At 40.3% G+C, this 14753-nt stretch overlaps 1 protein-coding gene across 2 annotated transcripts in view; it reads left to right on the top strand.

Annotated features, from left to right (window-relative positions):
• The window catches only part of gcgra (glucagon receptor a), a 185897-nt gene that overhangs the window by 59464 nt on the left and 111680 nt on the right, over positions 1 to 14753 (top strand). The gene's annotated exons all lie outside the window — the stretch shown is intronic.

Genomic DNA, 14753 nt, shown 5'->3' with positions numbered 1-14753 from the left:
GCTAGACCAATAACTGAAGCTAAGACTGAGTTTGAGAGACAATTTTATTAATCAAAGTTATTGAGGCAAATGAGACAAAGGCAGGAATATGAAGTAAGATCACAGATCAATCAAACTGAACAGCACTCCAGCTAGAGGGGCTGAATTGCTTTCTGCGCTTCATACAAACAGATGAATTACAACACATTTCAACAAGGAAATAAGATTGGCCACTTCAGTAATGTTAGAGACTGATGTAACAAACACCACAAACAGACATACAATCCATTTCACTGTTACATTATCGGGAGATTCTGAAAGATACGTTAATTACATTATCGGGAGATTCTGAAAGATAAGCTCACAACAAAACTGTTTGTCAAAGGTATAAAAAACAGATTGGGCGAGAAGCTGTATTGTGGAAAATAACTGAGAAATAAACAATTACAACTCTTTATGCAAGTGCACAGTTTTCAAAAGGTTCCGGGTGCCGATACAAGATGAGGTCTCATCAGTCACCTGCGCTGTTGATGTAATCAGTTCCGGAGTACAAAGGAGCAACGTCAGCAGAGTTCAGATGGAGAGCTCGGAGAAGAAGGAAATGAGATGGCTACTGGCGGCACAGATAGAGAGCATGAGCTGAAAACAGTCTGTTCTTTACACTTCAACAACATAAGTCTCCTGGTTCCCCCAATACAAGGCATTGCAAATTTGTGAAGGGAAAGAAGGTTGACTGCACACTCAATCCAACAGCCGCTCGGGGGCTACCAGTTGATTCTAGAAAAGCTGGTGATGTTGGTGATAGTGATGTTGGTGATAGTGATGATAGTGATGTTGGTGATAGTGATGTTGGTGATAGTGATGTTGGTGATAGTGATGATGGTGATAGTGATGTTGGTGATAGTGATGTTGGTGATAGTGATGTTGGTGATGATGGTGATAGTGATGTTGGTGATAGTGATGTTGGTGATAGTGATGTTGGTGATAGTGATGATAGTGATGTTAGTGATAGTGATGTTGGTGATAGTGATGTTGGTGATAGTGATGTTGGTGATGTTGGTGATAGTGATGTTGGTGATAGTGATGTTGGTGATGATGGTGATGTTGGTGATAGTGATGTTGGTGATAGTGATGTTGGTGATGTTGGTGATAGTGATGTTGGTGATAGTGATGATGGTGATAGTGATGTTGGTGATGATGGTGATGTTGGTGATAGTGATGTTGGTGATAGTGATGATGGTGATAGTGATGTTGGTGATGTTGGTGATAGTGATGTTGGTGATAGTGATGTTGGTGATAGTGATGTTGGTGATGTTGGTGATGTTGGTGATGTTGGTGATAGTGATGTTGGTGATAGTGATGATGGTGATAGTGATGTTGGTGATAGTGATGTTGGTGATAGTGATGATGGTGATGTTGGTGATAGTGATGTTGGTGATAGTGATGATGGTGATAGTGATGTTGGTGATAGTGATGTTGGTGATGTTGGTGATGTTGGTGATAGTGATGTTGGTGATAGTGATGTTGGTGATAGTGATGTTGGTGATGTTGGTGATAGTGATGTTGGTGATGATGGTGATGTTGGTGATAGTGATGTTGGTGATAGTGATGTTGGTGATAGTGATGTTAGTGATAGTGATGTTGGTGATAGTGATGTTGGTGATAGTGATGATGGTGATAGTGATGTTGGTGATGATGGTGATAGTGATGTTGGTGATAGTGATGTTGGTGATAGTGATGATGGTGATAGTGATGTTGGTGATAGTGATGTTGGTGATAGTGATGATAGTGATGTTGGTGATGTTGGTGATGATGGTGATGATGGTGATAGTGATGATGGTGATAGTGATGTTGGTGATAGTGATGTTGGTGATGATGGTGATAGTGATGATGGTGATAGTGATGTTGGTGATGATGGTGATAGTGATGTTGGTGATGATGGTGATAGTGATGTTGGTGATAGTGATGATGGTGATAGTGATGTTGGTGATAGTGATGTTGGTGATGTTGGTGATAGTGATGTTGGTGATAGTGATGTTGGTGATAGTGATGTTGGTGATGATGGTGATAGTGATGTTGGTGATGTTGGTGATAGTGATGTTGGTGATGTTGGTGATAGTGATGTTGGTGATAGTGATGTTGGTGATAGTGATGTTGGTGATGATGGTGATAGTGATGATGGTGATAGTGATGTTGGTGATAGTGATGTTAGTGATAGTGATGTTGGTGATAGTGATGTTGGTGATAGTGATGATGGTGATAGTGATGTTGGTGATGATGGTGATAGTGATGATGGTGATAGTGATGTTGGTGATAGTGATGTTGGTGATAGTGATGTTGGTGATAGTGATGATGGTGATGGTGATGTTGGTGATAGTGATGTTGGTGATGTTGGTGATAGTGATGTTGGTGATAGTGATGTTAGTGATAGTGATGTTGGTGATAGTGATGTTGGTGATAGTGATGATGGTGATAGTGATGTTGGTGATGATGGTGATAGTGATGATGGTGATAGTGATGTTGGTGATAGTGATGTTGGTGATAGTGATGATGGTGATAGTGATGATGGTGATAGTGATGTTGGTGATAGTGATGATGGTGATAGTGATGTTGGTGATGATGGTGATAGTGATGATGGTGATAGTGATGTTGGTGATAGTGATGATGGTGATAGTGATGATGGTGATAGTGATGTTGGTGATAGTGATGTTGGTGATGTTGGTGATAGGGATGTTGATGATAGTGATGTTGGTGATAGTGATGTTGGTGATAGTGACGTTGGTGATGTTGGTGATAGTGATGATGGTGATAGTGATGTTGGTGATAGTGATGTTGGTGATAGTGACGTTGGTGATAGTGATGATGGTGATAGTGATGTTGGTGATAGTGATGTTGGTGATAGTGATGTTGGTGATAGTGATGTTGGTGACGTTGGTGATAGTGATGTTGATGATAGTGATGTTGGTGATAGTGATGATGGTGATAGTGATGTTGGTGATGGTGATGTTGGTGATAGTGATGATGGTGATAGTGATGTTGGTGATAGTAATGTTGGTGATAGTGATGTTGATGATAGTGATGTTGGTGATGATGGTGATAGTGATGTTGGTGATAGTGATGATGGTGATAGTGATGATGGTGATAGTGATGATGGTGATGTTGGTGATGTTAGTGATAGTGATGTTGGTGATAGTGATGATGGTGATAGTGATGTTGGTGATAGTGATGATGGTGATGTTGGTGATAGTGATGTTGGTGATAGTGATGTTGGTGATAGTGATGTTGGTGATAGTGATGTTGGTGATGTTGGTGATAGTGATGTTGGTGATAGTGATGTTGGTGATAGTGATGTTGGTGATAGTGATGTTGGTGATGTTGGTGATGTTGGTGATAGTGATATTGGTGATGTTGGTGATAGTGATGATGGTGATAGTGATGTTGGTGATAGTGATGTTGGTGATGTTGGTGATAGTGATGTTGGTGATAGTGATGATGGTGATGTTGGTGATAGTGATGATGGTGATAGTGATGTTGGTGATAGTGATGTTGGTGATGTTGGTGATAGTGATGTTGGTGATAGTGATGTTGGTGATAGTGATGTTAGTGATAGTGATGATGGTGATAGTGATGTTGGTGATAGTGATGTTGGTGATAGTGATGATGGTGATGTTGGTGATAGTGATGTTGGTGATAGTGATGTTGGTGATAGTGATGTTGGTGATGTTGGTGATAGTGATGTTGGTGATAGTGATGATGGTGATAGTGATGTTGGTGATAGTGATGTTGGTGATAGTGATGTTGGTGATGTTGGTGATAGTGATGTTGGTGATAGTGATGATGGTGATAGTGATGTTGGTGATAGTGATGATGGTGATGTTGGTGATAGTGATGTTGGTGATAGTGATGTTGGTGATAGTGATGATGGTGATAGTGATGTTGGTGATAGTGATGTTGGTGATAGTGATGTTGGTGATGTTGGTGATGTTGGTGATAGTGATGTTGGTGATGTTGGTGATAGTGATGTTGGTGATAGTGATGTTGGTGATAGTGATATTGGTGATGTTGGTGATAGTGATGTTGGTGATAGTGATGTTGGTGATAGTGATGATGGTGATAGTGATGTTGGTGATAGTGATGTTGGTGATAGTGATGGTGATAGTGATGTTGGTGATAGTGATGTTGGTGATAGTGATGATGGTGATAGTGATGTTGGTGATAGTGATGTTGGTGATAGTGATGTTGGTGATAGTGATGTTGGTGATGTTGGTGATAGTGATGTTGGTGATAGTGATGATGGTGATAGTGATGTTGGTGATAGTGATGTTGGTGATAGTGATGTTGGTGATAGTGATGATGGTGATGTTGGTGATAGTGATGTTGGTGATAGTGATGATGGTGATAGTGATGTTGGTGATAGTGATGTTGGTGATAGTGATGTTGGTGATGTTGGTGATAGTGATGTTGGTGATAGTGATGTTGGTGATAGTGATGTTGGTGATAGTGATGATAGTGATGTTGGTGATAGTGATGTTGGTGATAGTGATGTTGGTGATAGTGATGTTAGTGATAGTGATGTTGGTGATGTTGGTGATAGTGATGTTGGTGATAGTGATGTTAGTGATAGTGATGTTGGTGATGTTGGTGATAGTGATGTTGGTGATAGTGATAGTGATGTTGGTGATGTTGGTGATAGTGATGTTGGTGATGTTGGTGATGTTGGTGATAGTGATGTTAGTGATAGTGATGTTGGTGATGTTGGTGATAGTGATGTTGGTGATAGTGATGTTGGTGATAGTGATGATGGTGATGGCGGTGTTGGTGATGTTGGTGATAGTGATGTTGGTGATAGTGATGTTGGTGATAGTGATGTTGGTGATAGTGATGATGGTGATGTTGGTGATAGTGATGTTGGTGATAGTGATGATGGTGATAGTGATGTTGGTGATAGTGATGTTGGTGATGTTGGTGATAGTGATGTTGGTGATAGTGATGTTGGTGATAGTGATGTTGGTGATAGTGATGATAGTGATGTTGGTGATAGTGATGTTGGTGATAGTGATGTTGGTGATAGTGATGTTAGTGATAGTGATGTTGGTGATGTTGGTGATAGTGATGTTGGTGATAGTGATAGTGATGTTGGTGATGTTGGTGATAGTGATGTTGGTGATGTTGGTGATAGTGATGTTAGTGATAGTGATGTTGGTGATGTTGGTGATAGTGATGTTGGTGATAGTGATGTTGGTGATAGTGATGATGGTGATGGCGGTGTTGGTGATGTTGGTGATAGTGATGTTGGTGATAGTGATGTTGGTGATGTTGGTGATAGTGATGTTGGTGATGTTGGTGATAGTGATGTTGGTGATAGTGATGTTGGTGATGTTGGTGATAGTGATGTTGGTGATAGTGATGATGGTGATAGTGATGTTGGTGATAGTGATGTTGGTGATGTTGGTGATAGTGATGTTGGTGATAGTGATGTTGGTGCTAGTGATGATGGTGATAGTGATGATGGTGATAGTGATGTTGGTGATAGTGATGTTGGTGATAGTGATGTTGGTGATGTTGGTGATAGTGATGTTGGTGATAGTGATGTTGGTGATAGTGATGATGGTGATAGTGATGTTGGTGATAGTGACGTTGGTGATAGTGATGTTGGTGATAGTGATGTTGGTGATAGTGATGATGGTGATAGTGATGATGGTGATAGTGATGTTGGTGATGATGGTGATAGTGATGTTGGTGATAGTGATGTTGGTGATAGTGATGTTGGTGATAGTGATGATAGTGATGTTGGTGATAGTGATGTTGGTGATAGTGATGTTGGTGATAGTGATGTTGGTGATAGTGATGATAGTGATGTTGGTGATAGTGATGTTGGTGATAGTGATGATGGTGATAGTGATGTTGGTGATAGTGATGTTGGTGATAGTGATGTTGGTGATGTTGGTGATAGTGATGTTGGTGATAGTGATGTTGGTGATAGTGATGATGGTGATAGTGATGTTGGTGATAGTGATGTTGGTGATAGTGATGTTGATGATAGTGATGTTGGTGATAGTGATGTTGGTGATAGTGATGTTGGTGATGTTGGTGATAGTGATGTTGGTGATGTTGGTGATAGTGATGTTGGTGATAGTGATGTTGGTGATGTTGGTGATAGTGATGTTGGTGATGTTGGTGATCGTGATGTTGGTGATAGTGATGTTGGTGATGTTGGTGATGTTGGTGATAGTGATGTTGGTGATAGTGATGATGGTGATAGTGATGTTGGTGATAGTGATGTTGGTGATAGTGATGTTGGTGATGTTGGTGATAGTGATGTTGGTGATAGTGATGTTGGTGATAGTGATGTTGGTGATGTTGGTGATGTTGGTGATAGTGATGTTGGTGATAGTGATGTTGGTGATAGTGATGATGGTGATAGTGATGTTGGTGATAGTGATGTTGGTGATAGTGATGTTGATGATAGTGATGTTGGTGATAGTGATGTTGGTGATAGTGATGTTGGTGATGTTGGTGATAGTGATGTTGGTGATGTTGGTGATAGTGATGTTGGTGATAGTGATGTTGGTGATGTTGGTGATGTTGGTGATAGTGATGTTGGTGATAGTGATGTTGGTGATAGTGATGATGGTGATAGTGATGTTGGTGATAGTGATGTTGGTGATGTTGGTGATAGTGATGTTGGTGATGTTGGTGATAGTGATGTTGGTGATAGTGATGTTGGTGATAGTGATGTTGGTGATAGTGATGTTGGTGATGTTGGTGATAGTGATGATGGTGATAGTGATGTTGGTGATAGTGATGTTGGTGATAGTGATGATGGTGATGTTGGTGATAGTGATGTTGGTGATAGTGATGTTGGTGATGTTGGTGATGTTGGTGATAGTGATGTTGGTGATAGTGATGTTGGTGATGTTGGTGATAGTGATGTTGGTGATAGTGATGTTGATGATAGTGATGTTGGTGATGTTGGTGATGTTGGTGATAGTGATGTTAGTGATAGTGATGTTAGTGATCGTGATGTTGGTGATAGTGATGATGGTGATAGTGATGTTGGTGATAGTGATGTTAGTGATAGTGATGATGGTGATGTTGGTGATAGTGATGTTGGTGATGTTGGTGATGTTGGTGATAGTGATGTTAGTGATAGTGATGATGGTGATAGTGATGTTGGTGATAGTGATGTTGGTGATGTTGGTGATAGTGATGTTGGTGATAGTGATGTTGGTGATAGTGATGTTGGTGATAGTGATGATGGTGATGGTGATGTTGGTGATAGTGATGTTGGTGATAGTGATGTTGGTGATGTTGGTGATAGTGATGTTGGTGATGTTGGTGATAGTGATGTTGGTGATAGTGATGTTGGTGATGTTGGTGATAGTGATGTTGGTGATAGTGATGATGGTGATAGTGATGTTGGTGATAGTGATGTTGGTGATGTTGGTGATAGTGATGTTGGTGATAGTGATGTTGGTGCTAGTGATGATGGTGATAGTGATGATGGTGATAGTGATGTTGGTGATGTTGGTGATAGTGATGATGGTGATAGTGATGATGGTGATAGTGATGTTGGTGATAGTGATGTTGGTGATAGTGATGTTGGTGATAGTGATGATAGTGATGTTGGTGATAGTGATGTTGGTGATAGTGATGTTGGTGATGTTGGTGATAGTGATGTTGGTGATAGTGATGTTGGTGATAGTGATGATAGTGATGTTGGTGATAGTGATGTTGGTGATAGTGATGTTGGTGATAGTGATGTTGGTGATAGTGATGATAGTGATGTTGGTGATAGTGATGTTGGTGATAGTGATGTTGGTGATGTTGGTGATGTTGGTGATAGTGATGTTGGTGATAGTGATGTTGGTGATGTTGGTGATAGTGATGTTGGTGATAGTGATGTTGGTGATAGTGATGATGGTGATAGTGATGTTGGTGATAGTGATGTTGGTGATAGTGATGTTGGTGATAGTGATGTTGGTGATGTTGGTGATAGTGATGTTGGTGATGTTGGTGATAGTGATGTTGGTGATAGTGATGTTGGTGATAGTGATGTTGGTGATGTTGGTGATAGTGATGTTGGTGATGTTGGTGATAGTGATGTTGGTGATAGTGATGTTGGTGATAGTGATGTTGGTGATGTTGGTGATAGTGATGTTGGTGATAGTGATGTTGGTGATAGTGATGATGGTGATAGTGATGTTGGTGATAGTGATGTTGGTGATGTTGGTGATAGTGATGTTGGTGATGTTGGTGATAGTGATGTTGGTGATAGTGATGTTGGTGATAGTGATGTTGGTGATGTTGGTGATAGTGATGATGGTGATAGTGATGTTGGTGATAGTGATGTTGGTGATAGTGATGTTGGTGATAGTGATGATGGTGATGTTGGTGATAGTGATGTTGGTGATAGTGATGTTGGTGATGTTGGTGATGTTGGTGATAGTGATGTTGGTGATAGTGATGTTGGTGATAGTGATGTTGATGATAGTGATGTTGGTGATAGTGATGTTGATGATAGTGATGTTGATGATAGTGATGTTGGTGATAGTGATGTTGGTGATGTTGGTGATAGTGATGTTGGTGATGTTGGTGATGTTGGTGATAGTGATGTTAGTGATAGTGATGATGGTGATAGTGATGTTGGTGATAGTGATGTTGGTGATGTTGGTGATAGTGATGTTGGTGATAGTGATGTTGGTGATAGTGATGTTGGTGATGTTGGTGATAGTGATGTTGGTGATAGTGATGATGGTGATAGTGATGTTGGTGATAGTGATGTTGGTGATGTTGGTGATAGTGATGTTGGTGATAGTGATGTTGGTGATAGTGATGTTGGTGATGTTGGTGATAGTGATGTTGGTGATGTTGGTGATAGTGATGTTGGTGATAGTGATGTTGGTGATAGTGATGTTGGTGATGTTGGTGATAGTGATGTTGGTGATAGTGATGTTGGTGATGTTGGTGATGTTGGTGATAGTGATGTTGGTGATAGTGATGTTGGTGATAGTGATGATGGTGATAGTGATGTTGGTGATAGTGATGTTGGTGATGTTGGTGATAGTGATGTTGGTGATAGTGATGTTGGTGATAGTGATGTTGGTGATGTTGGTGATAGTGATGATGGTGATAGTGATGTTGGTGATAGTGATGTTGGTGATAGTGATGTTGGTGATAGTGATGATGGTGATGTTGGTGATAGTGATGTTGGTGATAGTGATGTTGGTGATGTTGGTGATGTTGGTGATAGTGATGTTGGTGATAGTGATGTTGGTGATGTTGGTGATAGTGATGTTGGTGATAGTGATGTTGATGATAGTGATGTTGGTGATAGTGATGTTGGTGATAGTGATGTTGGTGATAGTGATGTTGATGATAGTGATGTTGATGATAGTGATGTTGGTGATAGTGATGTTGGTGATGTTGGTGATAGTGATGTTGGTGATGTTGGTGATGTTGGTGATAGTGATGTTAGTGATAGTGATGATGGTGATAGTGATGTTGGTGATAGTGATGTTGGTGATGTTGGTGATAGTGATGTTGGTGATAGTGATGTTGGTGATAGTGATGTTGGTGATAGTGATGATGGTGATGTTGGTGATAGTGATGTTGGTGATAGTGATGATGGTGATAGTGATGTTGGTGATAGTGATGTTGGTGATGTTGGTGATAGTGATGTTGGTGATAGTGATGATGGTGATAGTGATGATGGTGATGTTGGTGATAGTGATGTTGGTGATAGTGATGATGGTGATAGTGATGTTGGTGATGTTGGTGATAGTGATGTTGGTGATAGTGATGTTGGTGATAGTGATGATGGTGATAGTGATGTTGGTGATGTTGGTGATAGTGATGTTGGTGATGTTGGTGATAGTGATGTTGGTGATAGTGATGATGGTGATAGTGATGTTGGTGATGATGGTGATAGTGATGTTGGTGATGATGGTGATAGTGATGTTGGTGATAGTGATGTTGGTCATAGTGATGTTGGTGATCGTGATGATAGTGATGTTGGTGATAGTGATGTTGGTGATAGTGATGTTGGTGATGTTGGTGATAGTGATGTTGGTGATAGTGATGTTGGTGATAGTGATGATGGTGATAGTGATGATGGTGATAGTGATGTTGGTGATAGTGATGATGGTGATAGTGATGATGGTGATGTTGGTGATAGTGATATTGGTGATAGTGATGTTGGTGATGTTGGTGATAGTGATGTTGGTGATAGTGATGTTGGTGATAGTGATGTTGGTGATGTTGGTGATAGTGATGTTGGTGATGTTGGTGATAGTGATGTTGGTGATAGTGATGTTGGTGATAGTGATGTTGGTGATGTTGGTGATAGTGATGTTGGTGATGTTGGTGATAGTGACGTTGGTGATAGTGATGATGGTGATAGTGATGTTGGTGATAGTGATGTTGGTGATAGTGATGTTGGTGATAGTGATGATGGTGATAGTGATGATGGTGATAGTGATGTTGGTGATAGTGATGTTGGTGATGTTGGTGATAGTGATGTTGGTGATAGTGATGATGGTGATAGTGATGTTAGTGATAGTGATGTTGGTGATAGTGATGTTGGTGATGTTGGTGATAGTGATGATGGTGATAGTGATGTTAGTGATAGTGATGATAGTGATAGTGATGTTGGTGATGTTGGTGATAGTGATGATGGTGATAGTGATGTTGGTGATAGTGATGTTGGTGATGTTGGTGATAGTGATGATGGTGATAGTGATGTTAGTGATAGTGATGTTGGTGATAGTGATGTTGGTGATGTTGGTGATAGTGATGATGGTGATAGTGATGTTGGTGATGTTGGTGATAGTGATGTTGGTGATAGTGATGTTGGTGATAGTGATGTTGGTGATAGTGATGATGGTGATGGTGATGTTGGTGATAGTGATGATGGTGATAGTGATGTTGGTGATGTTGGTGATAGTGATGTTGGTGATAGTGATGATGGTGATAGTGATGATGGTGATAGTGATGTTGGTGATAGTGATGTTGGTGATAGTGATGTTAGTGATAGTGATGTTGGTGATAGTGATGTTGGTGATGTTGGTGATAGTGATGTTGGTGATAGTGATGTTGGTGATAGTGATGTTGGTGATGTTGGTGATAGTGATGTTAGTGATAGTGATGTTGGTGAAAGTGATGTTGGTGATAGTGATGTTGGTGATGTTGGTGATAGTGATGTTGGTGATAGTGATGTTGGTGATAGTGATGTTAGTGATGTTGGTGATAGTGATGTTGGTGATAGTGATGTTGGTGATAGTGATGTTGGTGATAGTGATGTTGGTGATGTTGGTGATAGTGATGTTGATGATAGTGATGTTGGTGATAGTGATGTTGGTGATAGTGATGTTGGTGATGTTGGTGATAGTGATGTTGGTGATGTTGGTGATAGTGATGATGGTGATGGTGATGTTGGTGATAGTGATGTTGGTGATAGTGATGTTGGTGATGTTGGTGATAGTGATGTTAGTGATAGTGATGTTGGTGATGTTGGTGATAGTGATGTTGGTGATGTTGGTGATAGTGATGTTAGTGATAGTGATGTTGGTGATAGTGATGTTGGTGATAGTGATGATGGTGATAGTGATGTTAGTGATAGTGATGATGGTGATAGTGATGTTGGTGATGTTGGTGATAGTGATGTTGGTGATAGTGATGTTGGTGATAGTGATGATGGTGATAGTGATGATAGTGATAGTGATGTTGGTGATAGTGATGTTGGTGATAGTGATGATGGTGATAGTGATGATAGTGATAGTGATGATGGTGATAGTGATGTTGGTGATAGTGATGTTGGTGATAGTGATGTTGGTGATGTTGGTGATAGTGATGTTGGTGATAGTGATGATGGTGATAGTGATGTTGGTGATAGTGATGTTGGTGATAGTGATGTTGGTGATGTTGGTGATAGTGATGTTGGTGATAGTGATGTTGGTGATAGTGATGTTGGTGATAGTGATGATAGTGATGTTGGTGATAGTGATGTTGGTGATAGTGATGTTGGTGATAGTGATGATGGTGATGTTGGTGATAGTGATGTTGGTGATAGTGATGTTGGTGATAGTGATGATGGTGATAGTGATGTTGGTGATAGTGTTGTTGGTGATAGTGATGATGGTGATGTTGGTGATAGTGATGTTGGTGATAGTGATGTTAGTGATAGTGATGTTGGTGATAGTGATGATGGTGATAGTGATGATGGTGATGTTGGTGATAGTGATGTTGGTGATAGTGATGTTGGTGATAGTGATGATAGTGATGTTGGTGATAGTGATGTTGATGATAGTGATGTTGGTGATAGTGATATTGGTGATGTTGGTGATAGTGATGTTGGTGATAGTGATGTTGGTGATAGTGATGTTAGTGATAGTGATGTTGGTGATGTTGGTGATAGTGATGTTGGTGATAGTGATGTTGGTGATAGTGATGTTGGTGATGTTGGTGATAGTGATGTTGGTGATAGTGATGTTGGTGATAGTGATGTTAGTGATAGTGATGTTGGTGATAGTGATGTTGGTGATGTTGGTGATAGTGATGTTGGTGATAGTGATGTTGGTGATAGTGATGTTGGTGATAGTGATGTTGGTGATGTTGGTGATGTTGGTGATAGTGATGATGGTGATAGTGATGTTGGTGATGGTGATGTTGGTGATAGTGATGTTGGTGATAGTGATGTTAGTGATAGTGATGTTGGTGATGTTGGTGATGTTGGTGATAGTGATGATGGTGATAGTGATGTTGGTGATCGTGATGTTGGTGATAGTGATGTTAGTGATAGTGATGTTGGTGATGTTGGTGATAGTGATGTTGGTGATAGTGATGTTGGTGATGTTAGTGATAGTGATGTTGGTGATAGTGATGATGGTGATAGTGATGTTGGTGATGTTGGTGATAGTGATGTTAGTGATCGTGATGTTGGTGATAGTGATGTTGGTGATAGTGATGTTGGTGATAGTGATGTTGGTGATAGTGATGTTAGTGATGATAGTGATGATAGTGATGTTGGTGATAGTGATGTTGGTGATAGTGATGTTAGTGATAGTGATGTTGGTGATAGTGATGTTGGTGATAGTGATGATGGTGATAGTGATGATGGTGATAGTGATGTTGGTGATAGTGATGTTGGTGATAGTGATGTTGGTGATAGTGATGTTGGTGATGTTGGTGATAGTGATGTTGGTGATAGTGATGATAGTGATAGTGATGTTGGTGATGTTGGTGATAGTGATGTTGGTGATAGTGATGATGGTGATGGTGATGTTGGTGATAGTGATGTTGGTGATAGTGATGTTGGTGATGTTGGTGATAGTGATGTTGGTGATGTTGGTGATAGTGATGTTGGTGATAGTGATGTTGGTGATAGTGATGTTGGTGATGTTGGTGATAGTGATGTTGGTGATAGTGATGATGGTGATAGTGATGTTGGTGATAGTGATGTTGGTGATGTTGGTGATAGTGATGTTGGTGATAGTGATGTTGGTGCTAGTGATGATGGTGATAGTGATGATGGTGATAGTGATGTTGGTGATGTTGGTGATAGTGATGATGGTGATAGTGATGATGGTGATAGTGATGTTGGTGATGATGGTGATAGTGATGTTGGTGATAGTGATGTTGGTGATAGTGATGTTGGTGATAGTGATGATAGTGATGTTGGTGATAGTGATGTTGGTGATAGTGATGTTGGTGATGTTTTTGATAGTGATGTTGGTGATAGTGATGTTGGTGATAGTGATGTTGGTGATAGTGATGATAGTGATGTTGGTGATAGTGATGTTGGTGATAGTGATGTTGGTGATAGTGATGATGGTGATAGTGATGTTGGTGATAGTGATGTTGGTGATAGTGATGTTGGTGATAGTGATGATAGTGATGTTGGTGATAGTGATGTTGGTGATAGTGATGTTGGTGATGTTGGTGATAGTGATGTTGGTGATAGTGATGTTGGTGATAGTGATGATGGTGATAGTGATGTTGGTGATAGTGATGTTGGTGATAGTGATGTTGGTGATAGTGATGTTGGTGATGTTGGTGATAGTGATGTTGGTGATGTTGGTGATAGTGATGTTGGTGATAGTGATGTTGGTGATGTTGGTGATAGTGATGTTGGTGATAGTGATGTTGGTGATAGTAATGTTGGTGATGTTGGTGATAGTGATGTTGGTGATGTTGGTGATAGTGATGTTGGTGATAGTGATGTTGGTGATAGTGATGTTGGTGATGTTGGTGATAGTGATGTTGGTGATAGTGATGTTGGTGATGTTGGTGATGTTGGTGATAGTGATGTTGGTGATAGTGATGTTGGTGATAGTGATGATGGTGATAGTGATGTTGGTGATAGTGATGTTGGTGATGTTGGTGATAGTGATGTTGGTGATGTTGGTGATAGTGATGTTGGTGATAGTGATGTTGGTGATAGTGATGTTGGTGATGTTGGTGATAGTGATGATGGTGATAGTGATGTTGGTGATAGTGATGTTGGTGATAGTGATGTTGGTGATAGTGATGATGGTGATGTTGGTGATAGTGATGTTGGTGATAGTGATGTTGGTGATGTTGGTGATGTTGGTGATAGTGATGTTGGTGATAGTGATGTTGGTGATGTTGGTGATAGTGATGTTGGTGATAGTGATGTTGATGATAGTGATGTTGGTGATAGTGATGTTGGTGATAGTGATGTTGATGATAGTGATGTTGATGATAGTGATGTTGGTGATAGTGATGTTGGTGATGTTGGTGATAGTGATGTTGGT

Source organism: Stegostoma tigrinum, chromosome 22 (genome assembly GCF_030684315.1).
Source record: "Stegostoma tigrinum isolate sSteTig4 chromosome 22, sSteTig4.hap1, whole genome shotgun sequence".
Lineage (NCBI taxonomy): Eukaryota > Metazoa > Chordata > Chondrichthyes > Orectolobiformes > Stegostomatidae > Stegostoma > Stegostoma tigrinum.
The sequence above is the reverse complement of the archived record's forward strand: the minus strand, read 5'-3'. Positions and strand labels throughout refer to the sequence as shown.